Source organism: Phyllostomus discolor, chromosome 11 (genome assembly GCF_004126475.2).
Source record: "Phyllostomus discolor isolate MPI-MPIP mPhyDis1 chromosome 11, mPhyDis1.pri.v3, whole genome shotgun sequence".
Taxonomy (NCBI): Eukaryota; Metazoa; Chordata; class Mammalia; order Chiroptera; family Phyllostomidae; genus Phyllostomus; species Phyllostomus discolor.
This window is the reverse complement of record NC_040913.2, coordinates 52,078,923-52,097,661: the sequence shown is the minus strand read 5'-3', so window position 1 is coordinate 52,097,661 and position 18,739 is coordinate 52,078,923. Positions and strand designations below refer to the sequence as shown.

Here is an 18,739-nt window from a genome sequence, read left to right as displayed (position 1 = left end):
ATAAGACACACATAGGTTTTAGAGGAGGAAAATAGGGGAAAAAATTTTTGAAGCAAAAAATGTGGTAAAATATTTAATAACATAAATGCATAATTTTTCACCAATGTAAATGTAAACAGAACTCAACAGCAGCCTTAACAACCATTATTCCTCCCAAATTGAGGTGGGGGTATGGCGTCTTATAGTCCAAAAAATACGGTAGAAATCTGTAGTAGGAGTTTCATATGCTTTTTGTAATTATCTCCTTTTTAAAACTGTACCTACACACATTTTAAGGCAAAAAAGAAAAATGTTCTTCTCTTCCTTCCCCCTAATAATTGCTGCTGAAAAATCTATAAAATCTAATACATGGCGAAGGATTGTCAAAGGATAAATTAAAGAAGAAATCATCTACATACTTGACCCTCCCTGAACAGGATGAGGGATAGCTGCTGGTCAACATGAATGCCTGAATTTCCAAACTTTACTCTTCCCTCAACATAGTGTAGGGCAATTAGTCCTCCTAACCACCCCCAATTCTCACCAACTGTGTGGGGAAATATTTCTTTATGAACTGGGCTTTTGGTGCTTTTTTTATCCTGCATAGAATCAAGGCTGCCTAATGCAACTCCTAAGCCTTGAAAATAAAGTGAATCCTAAATACAGCCACACTTTTTTCCTAAGTAGTGGGATATTGACAGCTCAGCAAGAAGAGGCCTGTTCCTTAGCTCATTGGTAAAGGGGTTAAAAATGGACAAACATAGCAATAGTACTTGGTTGAATTATTCCTTTTAATCTTGTTCACAAAGATTGAAAATACCAGTGAAAAGGAGGCAGTAAAGACATATTATTCATGAAATAATTTCTATAATTTTTATTTTTTAGAGAGAGGCAAAAGAAGGGAAAAAGAGAGGGAAAGAAACATCAATGTGTGAGACAAACATCAATCAGTTGCCTCCTGCACATCACCAACCAGGGACCTGGCCCTCAACCCAGAAATGTCCCCCAGTTGGGAGAAATGCAACCCTTTGGTTTGTGGGACGTCACCCAACTCACTGAGCCACACCAGTAGGGAATAATTTATATCCTTTAACAAATTAAAAGCCTTATTATACATTGAAGGTAACCTATATAAGTATGTAATCGCAAATTATCTCTAAATGTTTGTTTTAATTCTGAATGAGTAACCAAGAGAAATGGACTTAATTGACAGTAATCTGAAATCAATTAACTTTTTACAGTCAAAAATCATGCAATACCAAAGAAATATTAAAATTTTCCTGTCCGGGAAACCAGGCAAGGCAGTTCCCAACAGTCTTATAAAAAGAAAGAATAATAGTCATCTGCCTATATTATAGAATAAGAAGTATCTCAAGAAGATTCTTTTGATTAGAAATCTCTCCTGGATTCAGGTTTTAATTGTGATTCAAGAAGCATTGCAAGACTGATGAAAATGGTTGAATGGTACAGCAATAAGAAACCTGTATTTACTTCCAGCAAGATGGAGGAATAGGTGGATGCACCGTACCTCCTCGTACAACCAAGATTAGAAAACCAATAATTTACAACAATAATTTACTATCAGAATAACACCCAGATCTGACAGAGGATTTATCTGAATGGAAGTCGGGCAGCCAAGAAGTTGAAGTAGACGCGTTCATCCGGACTGGTAGGAGAAGACGAGCCGGGTAGGCGCAGGGCTGGCTCGGGTGGGCGGAGCGCGGAGGTCGGGGGAAGGTTTGGCGCGAAATCGGCACAAAAGCCATCCGGGGGCGCAAGAAGGCAGCAGCGATCCCTGAGTACGCAAGCTGCGGCTGGCAGACCCAGAGGGGTTGCGATTGTGGACCAGAGCAGAACTCGCGGCCCAGAAGCCCAGACAATGGTCTGAGTCCAGGGGAACAGAACTACCGCCATTGTTTGCTCCCGCCCTGCTCCCGCTCCCGCCCCGCCCCCACATATAACGTCACAATCTAGCGACTGGGGTGCCCAGCCCTGGTGAGCACCTAAGGCTTCGTCCCCGCCCCGCCCCCACATATAACGTCACAATCTAGCGACTGGGGTGCCCAGCCCTGGTGAGCACCTAAGGCTTCGTCCCCCCACCGTAACAAGAGAGACCAGACCGAAAAAAAAAAAGGAGAGACAGGAAAAAAAAAATATGTTTTCAACAGAGCAGATCAGTCCCCCAGGACTCATCCTTTTGAGCGACCAAGAATTAGCCAATCTATCAGATGCGCAGTTCAAAACACTGGTGATCAGAAAGCTCACGGAACTGGTTGATTTTGGACGAAATTTAGATGAAAGAATGCAGATTACCATAAAACAGATGCAGGAAGACACGCGGAGGAGAGCCAATAGTGAAAGGAAGGAATCTGAGTCTCAAAACAATACAGTGGACCAGAAGGAAGATAGAATCAACCAAGCAGGAAAGCATGATGAAATAAGAATTCAAAAAATTGAGGAGAAGATTAAGAGCATCCAAGACACCTTTAAACGTTCCAATATCCGAATTATAGTGGTACCAGAATCGGAAGGGGAAAAGCAACAGATTGAGCACGTATTTGAACAAATAATAAAAGAGAACTTCCCCAATCTGGCAAAGGGAATAGTCTTCCAAGAAGTCCAAGAAGCTCAGAGAGCCCCAAAGAAGTTGGACCCAAGAAGAAACACACCAAGGCACAGCATAATTACATTAGCCAAGGTAAAAACGAAGGAGAGAATCCTAGAAGCAGCAAGAGGTAAGGGGACAGTCACCTACAAAGGAGTTCCCATCAGACTGTCAGCTGATTTCTCCAAAGAGACCTTACAGGCAAGAAGGGGCTGGAAAGAAATATTCCAAGTCATGAAAGACAAGGACCTACATCCCAGATTGCTCTATCCAGCAAAGCTCTCATTTAGAATGGAAGGGCAGATAAAGTGCTTCTCAGATAAGGTCAAGTTAAAGGAGTTCATCATCACCAAGCCCTTATTTTATGAAATGCTAAAGGGACTTAGAAAAGAAGATAAAGAAAAGACATGTATAGTAAAAGGACAGCAAACTCACAAATATTAACAACCACACCTAAAGCAAAACCAAAAGAAACTAAGTAAACAATTAGAACAGGAACAGAACCACAGAAATGGAGGGCACATGGAGGGTTAGCAGCAGAGGGGTGGGAGTAGGAGAGAGGGGGGAAAAGGTATAGAGAATAAGTAGCATAGAATGTAGGTTGAAAATAGATAGGGGGAGGGCAAGAATAGTACGGGAAATGTAGAAACTAAAGAACTCATAAGTATGACACATGGACATGAACTAAAGGGGGAAATGTGGGTGGGAGGGGGGTACAGGGTGGAGGGGAGAGAAGGGGGGAAATGGGACAACTGTAATAGCATAATCAATAAAATATATTAAAAAAAATTTTTCCTGTCCTAGAAATGCTTAAAAATAGAGTAGATTTGTATATTATCCTTTGTTTTTCAGTACTGCCCTAAATATGAAGATAGTAAAATCCTTTTAAATGGGCTAAAGATTTGAATAGACACCACAGAAGAAGATATGTGAATAGCCAGTGATTAAAGAGCTATTATCTGTCTGGGAAAAAAAAAAAACAAAGCCACATTGAGATATACTACATGCCTACTAGAATTGCTAAAATTAAAGACTACCACCATCAAAGCTTGATGAGGATGTGGAACAACTGAAACTCATGGTAATGAGTTGCAAAATGCAAAGGGGTGCAACTACTTTGGGAAAAATCTGGCAGTTTCTTATAAAGTTAAACATACACTCACTATAAGACCAAGAAATTCCACTCCTATGTATTTACCCAAGAAAACCAAAAACGTATGTCTACAAAAGACTTGTACAAAAATATCCATAACAGCCTTATTCATAAAACTCCAGATGCCCATCAACAGAATGGAAAAGTAAGCTGTGGTATATTCATACACAATGTACTTACTAGTCAACAGTAAAAAGAAATGAACTATTGATACACATAGCAACACGGATGAATCTCAGAAGCATTCTGTTGAGTGAAAGGAACTTCAAATACAAAAAGCTTTATTGTACTTTTCTATTTTTATGATATTTTACAATAGGCAAACCAAATACATGGAGAAAAACTCAGTGTGGATATTGTCTTTGAAGGGCAGAGGATGGAGATTGGCTGGAAGTTACATGAGAGAATGTTCTGGAGTGACTATAATGTATTTATCTTGACAGGTTTGGATTATACTAGTGAATACATTAAAACAGTGAATATACACTTAAGATTTCATATGTAAATATTACCTCAAAATAAATGAAACAAATATTGAACTTTAATAAAAGAAGGGGAATATGCCCTTGCTGGTGTGTCTCAGTGGACTGAGCACTGGCCTGTGAACCAAGGGGTCACCGGTTCAGTTCCCAGTCAGAGCATATGCCTGGGTTGTGAGCCAGGTCCCCAGTGGGGAGCACATGAGGGACAACCACACACTGATGTTTCTCTCCCTCTATTTCTCTCTCCCTTCCCCTTTCTAAAAATTAATAAATAAAAACTCTTTAAAAAACAATAAATAAAAGAAGGGGAATAAAATGTTAATAGTAGAATCTTGTTGGTGACTAGAAGTATGTTCACTATAAAATTCTCTCAACTTTACCTGGCTGGCATAGCTCAGTGAATTGAGCGCAGGCTGCAAACCAAAGCATCGCAGGTTCAATTCCCAGTCAGGGCACATGCCTGGGTTGCAGGCCACGGCCCCCAGCAACCGCACATCGATGTTTCTTTCTCTTTCTCCCTCCCTTCCCTCTCTAAAAATAAATAAAAATAAAATCTTAAAAAAATTCTCTCAACTGTATTGTATGTTTAAAAACTTTATGGTAAAATGATGAATTCCACTGCTAGTTATAAACCCAAGATAAATGAAAACATATGTCAACACAAAAACATACATGAATATTCATATAGGCATTATTCATGATCGCAAAAGTAGAAACAACCCATATCAGATGATGAATGGATAAACCAAATATTATATCTGTGCAATGGAATATTATTTGGCAATAAAAAGAAATACTGATGGGTGCTAAAATCACAATGAACCTTGAAACGTTATGCTAAGTGAATGAAATTAGTCAGAAAAGAACACATATTATTATTGAATTTATATGAAAGGTCAAAAATAGGCAAATCTAAAGAGACAGAAAGTAGATTAGAGATTGCCTCAGGCTGGAGGAGTAGAGGGAAATGGAGATTAAACTGTTAATGGGTAGCAGGTTTCTTCTTGGGGTGATGAAAATGTACTAAAATTGATTGTGAAGATCATTGTAAAACTGTGAATATATTAAAACCTATTGAATAGTATCCTTTTAATGAGTAAATTGTATGATTTATGAATTGTAGTCAATAGAACACTGGAAAATGTTTAGGATCAGACTTATCATCACACACTTAATTACCCTGTGAACTACAGATCTGTTCAGCTAAATGAAGAGAAAACATCCTTATCATATTTTCCAATGTGTATATTTTAATACAAATTTCTTAATAAGGAATTTCTAAATTCATAAAACATACAAACATAGTATTAATCTTTGATTCATCAAACTTATTCTAACTGAACAACAAATATTCTAGCAGATGGATTTTGTTTTTGTTTTGGAGGGGCGGTATTTTTTGTTTTTGGTGTTTGGTTTTTTGTTTATTTGTTTTAAGAATTCCTAGTTACAAATGTCTCAGACAAGGGAGTTAGAAATGCCTAAATGCTTTCTCCTGTTCACCCTAAATACCTATAAAGTCCCAAAGGAACAGAGAGACACAGGGAATGAGAATGCATGTGAAATGAGAAAGGTATTATTTATGTAGGCCACCAGTTCTCAAACTTGCATGCATATTGGAATCTTCTGGGTGGCTTAAAAAAAAAAAAAAGCATTGATGCCTGGGTCGTCATCCTCCCCCTCCCAGAGATCCAGATGTAATTGATATGGAGTGTAATCTGGGCATTAGGATTTTTTAAAGCCTAGGAGATTTGAACATGCAGTAGAATTGAGAATCACTGTTCTGGGACAATATCCTGAGTTCATAGAGAGGTGGCAGAGGCTTAGTTCAAAACCTAAATCCAAATGGTGGGGCCCCACTCCGCTCTAGGTGGACCCAGGATATAAGAACCTCCAGCAGGGGTGAGTGTGTGCAGATAGACGACAACATGGCAAAGCATGACACCATCAACCTCTTTTAAATTTCAAAAGAGAATACATAATTCTAAATCAAACTATTTAAAAATGTATTTTATGAAAAGCTTTCCTGTTTACTTGTTCCCCTATCACTCAATTCTCATCCTACTTCCAGCCCTCAAAGAGGTCGCCACTATCAATAGTTTCTTTTTTCTAGAGAATGCAAGCCAATCCAAATATATATTCTTTTTCCCTTTAAAAAGCAGGAATGGTAGAACTTAATGCTATTTTTTTCTAGGAAAATGTTGGCAATAATTTCGTATCAATGCTTAATGAGCTTCCTCGTTTTTTTATGTCTGCATAGTATTCCATTACATGGATACACCAGAATTTATTTTAAAAACAAATTACTGATGGACACTAATGCTGTTTTCTGTTTGGTGTTATAGCCATTGTGCCCATGAATAACTCTTTGTCATTTAGCACATGCATGAATATAACATGCACATTTAAAAATTGCCCTTCATGGGGTTGTTGCAATTCACACTTAGACTAGCAATGTACAAAAGTTCCTGCTTCACCACTGCCTCACCATAAGGTGGGTTGTCACAGTTTTAAATTTTTTTCTAGTTTTATAAGGAAAAAAAACACCAAAAAGCAAAACAAAAAAACCGCAGTGTAGTTTGATTTATCTATCTTCTCACTTCTGAAATGCTATGTATTTTTGTATGTTTAAGAACCTTTCTTGCCCTTACCCATTGTGTGGCTCAGTTGGTTGAGTGTCCTCCCAAAAACTGATAGGTCGCCTGTTTGATTCCTGGTCAGGGCAGATCTTTGGGTTGTGGGCTGGTCCCAGGTTGGGATGCATGGGAGGGGCAACCAATGGATGTTCAATGGATGTTTCTCTGTTTCTCTTTCTCCCTCTCTAAAAATAATTAATTATGAATTAATTGTTAATAATTCATTAATTTTAAAAGAGCCTTTCTTATTTCCTCTCCTATCATTATATACTCATATCCTTTGTGGCCCAGCAACAGCACCAAAGAAAGAGATGATCTCAGGGCATGCGGTTTTCCCTGCTGCTCACACAATCCAACAACTTATCAATTATAGGAGGAACAAGGAGATGAGTGGACAGATGGGCAAGCAGAAAGGTAGAAGCTCTCCAACCCTGACAAAAGGGACAAAATGATCCCCAAGGGATCATTATACACCATCATTCATTCATTCCTATAATATTAATTGAATGCCTACTGCTATACACAAAACATAGCCTGTGAGTGAAAGATGAAAGCACAGAAGAATTAGGAGGTATTGCTCAAAACTGCATCATAATTGTAGGAGTCTTTCTACCAATATTCATACATGTTTCTTTTTTGGGGGATTGATGTGAAATTAGACCATCATTAACCAAAATTAAACTACCATTTCATACTTTCCCAATTTTCCTTGCATTAAGCTAATCCAACCGAGCCAATTATCCAATATTTGAAAGTAATGTTTCTACAAATACAACCTTTACACTTTTAGCATTTTCCACAACCTAAAATAACAAAATTTCTGATTTATACTTTACTATTATTTCCCCAAAGCCTTTTCTTATTTGAGAATTTTATGTTTGTGTCTTCTCTTATTTGAGTTTTTTTGGTGTAAATTAGAGACCTAATAAGGACTTTCTACTGAAATCTAGTGAACCCCCCAGGCTCCTTGCTAGACAGAGGCTTTCAATCTTTCTTATTTTAAAAGCATTTCCAAGGAAAAACCTAATATTTTCAATAATCTTCCATTCCAGTTTTTATGATCCAGTCGTCTAAATAACTTTCCACTGCCCATCACCTCAAAATGATCTTATTGACTATCTTAACATAATTTGATACTAATTACTCCTAAATTTTTCTTCAGTTCTCACAAATTAGTCATCAAATTAGTCACCGATTCATACTGTAATTAACTTGTGATTTTGCTTTTTTCCCCCATAGTGGAATTAACAGACTTTGATTTCTTTCCATGGTGGAAACAACTCTATATTTGTTTCCAAATTCAGGCATGCAAAAATACCATTTAAATCAATTTCTATTCCAAATTTCATCCCACCAGGCAGGGAGAACCTAATCCCAGTCATTACAGGGCTTACCTTAGTCCCTTCCCTGTGCCTTTTGTAGGAGAGCAGGGTCCCAGGAGCTCAGGTAGCATGAAGGTGTCAGGGAGACCCTCTCAGGACCACATCACTGTCCTGGGCTGCATTTTGGTTCAGTGCAATAGATATGCTACTCCCATGTATGGCTTAGGCAGGGGCACCGCTGGCAACCACAGGTGACCACAGATGAGGCCAGGTCTCTGCCGCCTACAGGACCACAAAGACCTCTTTCCTTTTTAGCTCGGAGGAAATCCCTTACTTTTTTCTCATTTTCTTCAGAGGCATTTCCTCTCTCTTCCCTGCTGCCACAGAGCATTGAATATAATTAGGGCCTTGGCTTTTGAAAATTTGAAAATCTTCCACTAAATTTCCACCATCCATTTTACCTCAAACACCTGAGTGTCATGGATGTGTGCTAGGTGACCCCTACTGAAGAGGAGCTCCTGAGGGAGATGCACTTATCTGGCAGCAAGCATGATACTGAGAGGTAAGTGCCGTGAAGGTGGGACTGGGGACCTGGGAGGCAAGAAGACCTAGATGCATAAGAAGCTTTCTGGAAGGAAAGTATACTAAACTGGGACCTGAAGTGGTAGGAAACAGGTAGTGGACTTGGCAGATAATGGAAAAGGTGGTCCCAGCAGTGTTTGACTTCAAATTGCATTTCTCAATAGCATTTGCTCAAATGTTTGTGGAATTAGTTACACCTTGCAGTATCTCAGCTCTTGCTTCTGAGTGTCTCTGAGAATATTTGAATTTTAGGAGACCCCCTCTTTTCTATCTCAGTGAAGATTTTGGGGTGTTTTCTAATATAAAATGATAGTTATTGCCTACTTCATATTCTTTAAATTTTCTTCTAACTGCATTTGATGGTATATCAGATAAAGTTTGTCCTTAGAGCTATCTCTTCTAAGATTGAATGATAACCTACCTTGAATGATTACTTCCTTTTTTTGTGTGGGGAAAAGTTATCATGAGATAGAATTAAACTCCTTTTTATTATTTGCCTTACTATTCTATTACCTAAATCCTGGGAAAAAGTTGGACTCAAACTACATTGACTTACAGATGTTGCAATGATAGAGTTCGTCTGGTTATATTTTATGTGAATTCTATTTTATAGTGTTTCCATGATGGGTAAATGGAAGCTTCTCTATTGCCCTAAAGCACAAGGGATTACAAAGGGTTGGTTTGGGAATGACATAATTTAGTGTCAATTAGCCTAAAAAGTAATGAAGGAGATTTGTTGAGGGGAGGAGATGCAGATGCTCTCTTAGCAAAATAAAGCGAGAGTATATTCAGCAAAACTAGAATCAAAGTAATGCTAATACAATAAATGTGAATCACTCTAGTGGACCAGGTGGAGGAGGAGGAGAGAGAATCAGCCAAAAAAAAATTTCCTATGGGTTGATCTCAGATGACTAGGAGAAAACTAGATAAAGCCTGGTATACAAGCACTCCCATTTTCCAACTACTTCATCAAATCCCTGTCCTTGGGAGCAAACTCATTCTGAATAGGCAACTAGGAAGGCCAAAAGATATGAGACCCAAACCCATTCCTTTGGGTCTCTGTAACTGAGCCAAAAGGAAAAACATCGATTGATCTCTGAGACTTCAAAATGTGCAGTATTTGGATGTGCAGAGCATAGAAGGATCAAGGCACTGAATGTGCAGAGCATAGAAGGATCAAGGCACTGAAACACAAATAGGACCCCTGAAATGGAGATTCTACTTTATGCAGAAAAGTACACATGAGGTGCACACACCTAAAAAGCAATATAAATCTTTAAGAAATATGAGAAAATAGCCAAGGAGAATGATGTGGGAATAACATAGAAATACAAAGTAAGTGGTGGAAAAACAAAACAAAATCCAGAATCTGATCTCAATCTCACAAGCCTTACTAGAATAAGTAAGACTAAATTACTATGCCTTGGTAGAAGTAGTAAGATTCAGGGCATCTCTAAAATAGGTACTCCCTAATATATTGTAGTTTGATATTTTGGTATTTAAAAGCAAAATAGAAGTATTTGAAAAAAATACAGCACTTCTGGCCAAGATAGAGGCATAGGTAGATATACTTTGCCTTCTTGCACAATCAAAGAAGGAAAACAACAAATTTAAAAACAAAACACAACCAGAATTGTCAGAAAATCAAACTGTATGGAAGTCCAGCGACTAAGGAGTTAAAGAAGAAACATTTATCCAGACTGGTAGGCGGGGCAGAGACCAGCAGACAGCAGAGAAGAGGCATGGCAAGGCAGTGGCTAGAGAACAGGGTAGGTGAGGCAGTGGCTGGTGGTCCCATATTTGCATGCGGATAAACCAGGAGGAACAACTGGAAAGTGAGACAGTGCAATCCAGGGTTCCAGTGTGGGGAGAGAAGGCATTAAAACCTCTGATTGTAAAAATCTGTATGGGTTGCAGCAGTGGGAGAAACTCCAAGACTCACTGGAGAGAGTTCATTAGAGAGACCCACAGGGTCCTAGAGCATACACAAACCCACACACCTGGGAATCAGCACTAGAAGGGCCTATTTTCCTTGTGGGTAGCAGGGGAAGTGACAGAAAGCAGGGCGGGAGCCAAGTAAGCAGTGTTGTTCTCTCTCTGACCACCCCCTACATAAATCACCACAATGCAGTGGTGTGGGTTGCCCTGCTTTGGCAAATACCTAAGGCTCTGCTGCTTACAACATAACAGGCATGCAGAGGCAAAAAAATATGTGTGTGTGTATATATATATGAAAGAACAGATCAAGTCTCCAAAAATAGAACTAAGCATTGAAGAGATAGCCAACCTATCAGATGCAGAGTTCAAAACACTGGTAATCAGGATGCTCACAGAAATGGTTGAGTATGGTTGCAACATGGAGGAAAAAGTGAAGGCTATGAAAGGCGAAATAAAGGAAAATGTACAGGGCACCAAAAGTGACAGGAAGGAAACTGGGGCTCAAATCAACTATTAGGAACAAAGGGAAGAAATAAACATTCATTCAGAACAGAATGAAGGAACAAAAATTCAAAAAAAAAAAATGAGGAGAGGCTTAGGAACCTCCAGTACATCTTTAAACATTCAAACATCTGAATCATAGGAATGCCAGAAGGAGAAGAACAAGAGGATGAAGCTGAAAACTTATTTGAACAAATAATGAAGGAGAACTTCCCCAATCTGGCAAAGGAACAGACTTTCAGGAAGTCCAGGAAGCTCAGAGAGAGTCCCAAAGAAGTTAGACCCAAGGAAGCACACACCAAGGTACATCATAATTACATTACCCAAGATTAAAGAGAGGGAAAGAATCTTAAAATCAGCAAGATGAAAGGAGACAGTTACCCACAAAGGAGTTCCCATAAAGCTATCAGCTGATTTCTCAAAACAAACCTTGCAGTCAAGAAGGGGCTAAAGGAAGTATTTGAAGTCATGAAAGACAAGGACCTACATCCAAGATACTCTATCTAACAAACCCATCATTTAGAATGGAATGGCAGATAAAGTGCTTCCCAGAAAAGGTCAAGTTCAAGGAGTTCATCATCACCGAGCCCTTATTATATGAAATGTTAAGAGACTTATCTAAGAAAAAGAAGATCAAAACTGAACAGTAAAATGATAACAAGCTCACAACTATCAACAAACTGAACCTAAAACAAAAACAAACTAAGCACACAACTAGAACAGGAACAGAATCACAGAAATGGAGATACATGGAGGATTAACAGTGAGGAGTGGGTGGGGGGAGAATGGGGGGTAAAGGTACAGGGAATAAGAAGCATAATTGGTGGGTAAAAAATAGACAGGGGTAGTGAAGAATAGTATAGGAAATGGAAAAGCCAAAGTACTTACATGTATGACTCATTGACATGATCTAAGGTGGGGGTGTGGATGCTGGTGGGACGGTTGTAGCAGTGCACAGGGGAATAAAAGGGAGAAAAATGGGCCAATTATAATAGCATAATCAATAAAATATACTTTAATAAAGACAGAAATACATGTCCATTAAACCAATGGTAACTGAAAGATTAAGAAGAACGTAACATGATTTTGAGTTTCAAAAACTAGTTTTATATCAAAAATCTTAGGATACTACATAAAATCAAATGGAAGTATATGAGAAGTACTTCAAGATACTTATAAAAAAGATGTTACATAAGGGTATTGTTATTATGCTATGATTAACATCCTGGAATTTTTAGAGTTTTTGTAGGCCATAAAATGTATTTTTTTCAACTCTCCCATCATTAGCCAGAATCTCCCTTACACTTATGTGCTATCTTTGCTCTGTTACTATTTGCAATTTAACCTTGAACATCTAACTTCATTTTTTATAGCCTTTGTTTCTGCATTTGTGGAAATGAAAGTTGCTACCTTACATGACTTTTGGGTGGATTAATACACCCATACAACTAAAGCATTTATGCAAAATAAATATCTTTCTTTTAAAAAAGGGAAGGATTGACAAAACCCCACTAGATGGGAAAATATCTTGCTGGAAGTGGTAGCTGAACTGGTCAGTTATCTCTTTCTCCCCTACTTTCTCTTTCCAATTCAGGTTTTCTCACTTCACTGACTTTGGCCCAGCTTTGCTCTTGCTCCTCCTCCTCTGCTAAACCTATCTAGTGGACATCTGTTTGATTATTTGAGCATTAGACTCTGCCTCCTGCATAGCTGTAATCCTAAATCATACCACCCAGGCAGCATCTGATGGGACACAAGATGAGCACTCAATCCAAGTTGGACTAGTTGTGCCTGAGGTAGCAGAGGGACTTGGAAATGGAAAATACCGAGTAGCTAGTAAGCCAGGTTAAGACCTGGTGATCAGAAGGAATGCAAAAATGTAACCACCCTCACTCTCTACTCAAAAACACAGAAGTAGCTGATTTTACCTCCCTACTAAGTGCCTGTTTAAATTACTTAGCTGCATGCAGTTGATCTATATTTGATTGTTATTGCCCTTTCTAGGGTGGTGGTAATGAACAGTCTGCCATCTTGCCCTCACGGGGCAGGTGCAAACATAGTTACTAGGCAATGGCAGCTGGAAAAGGAAGTCACCCAACCCTGAAATGGAAAATCTGCAAGACTGACTTTTTTTAAAAGTTACCTTTTCTCAGAAAGCCTGCTTTGTCCCCAGCTTATAAAAGTAGCCAAGTAGAGCCAGCCCCTGAGCCAGTTCAGAGGACCTTCCTTTATTTCCTCTATGCTTGTCTCTCTTGTTCCTGAGCATAAGCTTAATAAAACCTGCCTGGAAATTTCTCTGGGATTCCCTATTGATTTCTATCTTGGGAAACCCAAGAATCACAATGCTGGTAACATCCCTTCTCTGAGAATTTGGAATAGGGATAAAGAAAACTGTTTAGTCTCTCTAATATCTCTATTGCTATATGATATAAGCTTGGAAATTGTTGTTGACAACTGTTTTCTACCATATGAACCAGGAAACAGAAACCTTCAGTTTGCAGTATGAAAGAAGAGTGACACAGATATTTGGAGGAGGCAGAGGCAAAGAGGCGGAGGGTATATTTGTTTCTCCGAGCTGCCATAAAAAAGTGTCTTAGACTACAATGGCTTAAAATGTCAGAAATGTATACTGTCACAGTTTTGGAGGCTAGAAGTTTGAAATGAAGGAGTTGGCAGGGCCATACTCCCTTGAAGAATTTAGGGGGGGATCTGTTCCATGCCTTTTTCTTTGCTTCTGGTGTTGCTGGCAAAGCTTGTGCTGCTTGGTTTGTAAACACTCTACTCCAGTCTCTACCCTCATAGTCACATAGCATTCTTCCCTCTGTGTCTATCTATGTCTCTTCTTCCCTTCCTTGGAGGACACCAGTCCTGTTGGATTAGGGCCCATCTTCACTGTGACTTCATCTTAAAATGTATAACTAACAAAATGCAGGTTTTCTGTCTGACCTGATTTCTGTCTGCTTATATCAGATTTATGTGCTTGTTCTACTATACCTGATATCTAAAGATAGCATTTTCTTTTTTTTCTTTTGTATTGGTGTTCAACTACAGTTGTCCCCATATTCCCCTATCACTCTCCCCGACCCACCCACCACCACCTCCCACACTCCATCCTACCACCACCTTGGTGTCTTTCTCCATGGGTGCTTTATACATGTTCCTTAATGACCCTCCTCTTTTTTTCCCCATTATCTCCTCCCCGTCCCTCTGGTTACAGTCAGTTTGTTATTATTTCAATGTCTTTGGTTATATTTTGCTTTCTTCTTTGTTTTGTTGATTAGGTTCCACTTATAGGTGAAATCGTATGGTATTTGTCTTTCACCACCTGGCTTATTTCACTTAGCACAATGCTCTCCAGTTTAATCCGTGCTGTTGCGAATGGTAGGAGCTCCTTCTTTCTTTCTGCTACATAGAATTCCATTGTGTAAATGTACCACAGTTTTTGATCCACTCATTTACAGATAGGCCCTTAGGTTGCTTCCAGCACTTGGCTATTGTAAATTGTGCTGCTATGCACATTGTGCTGCATAGGTTCTTTTGAACTGGTGTTTTAGGATTCTTAGGGTACAATTTCAGGAGTGGAATTGCCAGGTCAAGAGGCAGTTCCATTTTTAGTTTTCTGAGGAAATTCCATAGAGTTTTCCACAGTGCCTGCACCAGTCTTGCATTCCCACCAGCAATGCGCTAAGGTTCCCTTTTCTCCACACCCTCTCCAGCACTTGTTTGTTGATTTGTTTATGATGGCCATTCTGACCAGTGTGAAGTGGTACTTCATTGTGGTTTTAAATCTCTCTGATGGCTAGTGGTGCTGAGCATCCTTTCATATGTCTCTGGGCCCTCTATATGTTCTCCTTGGAGACATGTCTGTTCAGGTCCTTTGTCCATTTTTAATTGGATTGTTTGTTTCCCTGGTGTGAAGTCATGTGAGTTCTGTATATATTAAAAATATGGAACTCTTCATGAATTTGCATATCATCCTTGGCGCAGGGGCTAATTTTCTCCATATCATTCCAATTTTAGTATATGTGCTGCTGAAGCTAGCACTAAAGATTGCATTTTCTAAACTATTCATACAAATGATGTTTCATTCCAAAGGTTACACCAAGATTGTTTCACTTAAAAGTAATTTTTAATGTTATGATTAAGGAAACTGAGAACTTGGAAGACTATTGTCTTGCCCAAAGGCTTACATCCCAAACTAGGAAACCTAAGATTGGAAATATGTTCTCTTCACTACACTTAATGATTAAATCTTAACATTATGTTCAACATTAAGACAAATACTAATGTATTGTTTTTACAATATCTAATGATAAAATTGTCAGATTTTTCAACTATCTACAGATAGCCTCCTGTGTCCCAGGTACTAAACTAGATGTTCCAGAGACAGGATCACCACCAATACCTGTAAAGCACATAATTTAAATCATTATTGTCTTGCCCCAGCTGGATACCTCAGTTGGTTAGAGAATCATCCTAATATGCCAAGGTTGTAGGTTTGAACCCCAGTAGTATACATACATTAATCACCAATGAATCCAAAAATAAGTAGAACAAATTGATGTTTCTCGCCCCCACCTCTCTCCCTCCCCACTCTCTCTCTTTCTAAAATCAATCAATAAATATTATCTTTAAAGAAACAGAAAGTAGACTGTATTCATCAAGGTTCCACAGAGCAATCACTATGCAAGAAACCATGAGATCCTTACTCCTTCATTCTATGTTTCCACGTGTTTTTAACCAGACTATATTTCTACTATACATGTAAATATCATTCTTGTTCCTGTCTGTCCTCATCTGTGTTTCTGACATAAAATTTTAGTTAAAAAAAAAAACATATTACACATTATGGAAGATGGTGGCTTTGTTGGAGGGAGTGTATCCCCTTCCTGTATGCAGGGGAGAGAAACTCGTGGATCTGTGGAGGAACAGAGCAGGGGCCTAGGATATTGCATCATTTATGAAAAACAAGACATCAAAAATTATAGGCGGACTTTGAAAAAACCAGACAGTAAGGAGACTGCTTCAGGATAATAAGGACCCGGGATTAGTGCTGGGACCAGGGAGGTTGCAGCCCCCAGGCTCAGTGCTCCTGGGTCTGCCTCGGGGCACCCAGGAGAGCAGAGTCACTGCTCCTTCCTGGACAACAAGGATTGATCAGCACCACAGGAGCCTTGTTGCTTGAAGGCACAGAGAGGGGAGTGAGACTGAGAGACAATCACACAGGGGCTGTGAGCACCTACGCATAGCCCTGGGAAGAGTGAGTGCCTTGGCCTGAGTGACCAAGGGCAGCCTGGCCATGTGCCCGTGCCCCCAACCCAGTGAGATTGTGGTTCTGTGGAGAACCAGACCCCACAGCCCTGAACAAGGAAAGGGCATGGGTGTTCGCGGGTTTCTGGAGCCTGCGGTGGTGAACTCATGGGAGCGTGCGCCCCTTCAGGATTCCCGACTCTCACACTGTGAACCCGGAAAAGACGTGGCACTTCAAGGGTGCCTGGAGCCCACAGTGGAAAACTGGGGGAAGGGCCCAACCCCTTGCAATCCCTGGAGCTTACACCATGAACCCTGAAAAGATGCGGGGCTCTGCAGGGCCTAGAGCCTGGGAGACGGCAGCAGTGAGCTCCAGAGAGCGTGCTTGGGAGCACCATACCCACACCCAGGGTGCTGCGGGAAGGCTTCAGATCGAGTCTGGGGAGAGCATGCTGCTAGCCCCGGGGACAGTACACTAGAATGTCACTGAGTTCTGACTGGGAAGAGTAAAAAAGCATTCCGGTTAGGGTTAGGGCTGAAGCCAGCAAGACCAGAAAAACTGGTTTGGCCAGTTAGAAACCAACAAAAGGTTTGGTTTTCTTTTGTTTTGTTTTGTTTTTGGCTGTTGTTGTTTGTTTGATTTTATCTTCCTTTTTTAAGTGAGTTTTAATTTTTTAATTCTTATATTTTTATATCTCTCAATTCCTTATGTTCTCTTCACTTCATCCTAGTGTTATTCCTTCCACTCCAAATTTATCTCTCCTGCATCCCATCTTCTGCTTTTTTTCCTTTTTTTTTTGAGCCTGCCAGTTACTGCAAATTTGTATTATTGTTTTGTCAATTTTTCTGACATTTTTAATTTTAATAGTATTTTGGTATTCTTTTTCTTTCTGTATAATCTTCTTTGCTTGGCTGGTTATACAGTCATTTGATAGGTTCCCCCTGTTATCTCATTCACAGTATGTTCATAATTTACTGTCCTTCATTTGTGTTCCATTAGTACCCACTCAAGGTTCTATACTCCTTATTCTTGTTATCTAGATCTCATAGGTTCTGCCACATGATTGTTCCTTTAATATTATTGTAAATAAGACCTAGTTCATACAATTGTAAATACTACAAAACACCCCTCCAAGATCTCAGCCCACTTTGCAATTTCCTGAACTCTGTTATTGTGGGGTTGTCTCTATTCTTTTACACACTACTCCTATTTACTATTCTTTATTCCCACCCTACCTCAGAATCTGACCTCCTATAGCCTCACAGCTTTCTAGATTCAACTAACATTCCTTTCCTCTCCAATAGAGTCTTAACCTTCATTGCATCCTTTCTAAAACATGGCTAGTGAAGTGGAAGATCACGGTTAACACTATATGGAGCCAAAGGATCTCCCATGTCTTCTCTACTGGCTGCTACTGTGAATATCATAGAATACTGTCTTCCTGAATTAAAATCATTTTGCCTTACTCCTCCAACTGATCACAAGAAAAGAGTAGGGGGAAGCTGTGAACACCAGGATGCACGAAGAAGACTGCACCACTGAATCTCACAGGTATTCTACCACAGACGTTCACACCATAATCACAGGGAACCAGAACAGATCAATTTAAGAAACAAAGGCTAACAAGAAGAAACCCATGAACAATGAGAAAACAAAGAAACAACCCCCAATTGAAGGGAAATGAGGAAGCCTCAGAAAGAATGCTAAATGAAATAGAGGCACTCAACTATCAGATAGTGAGTTCAAAACAATGATTATCAAGAAGTTCAGTGAACTCACATGAGCTACCAAAAACTACAGGAAAGCTACAACAATCTCACTGCAAACTATATCAACATGAAAAAGGAAATAGAAACTATCAAAAAGAGCCAAGAGGAAATGAAGAATACAGTTTCTGAACTGAAGAACACAGTAGAAGGAATGAAAAGCTGGATCAATGAAGCAGAAAACTGGATTAGCGAATTGGAGGACAAAGTGAAAACAACACCAAGAAAGGGCAAGAAAAGGAAAAGAGGCTAAGAAAGAATGAAGAGGGATTAAGAGAAATGCAAGACAATGTGAAAACGTATTAACATCCCTATAATAGGAATACCAGAAGGAGAAGACTAAGAGCAAGGGATAGAAAGCCTAGTTGAAAAAGTAATGAAGGAAAACTTCCCTAATTTGATGAGAGCAAAAGTCACACAAATCCAGGAAACACAGAGAGTCCCAATCAAGAGGAACACAAAGAGGCCCACCTCAAGACACATCATAATTAAAATGGAAAAACTTCAAGACAAAGAGAGAATCTCAA

At 39.4% G+C, this 18,739-nt stretch overlaps 1 non-coding gene across 1 annotated transcript; it reads right to left on the bottom strand.

Annotated features, from left to right (window-relative positions):
- Positions 1–15,136: 15,136 nt before the first annotated feature.
- LOC114508988 lies at positions 15,137–15,239 on the bottom strand. The gene has a single exon (XR_003685565.1). It is a non-coding gene; the product is annotated as a U6 spliceosomal RNA (small nuclear RNA).
- Between the last annotated feature and the right edge of the window lie 3,500 nt (positions 15,240–18,739).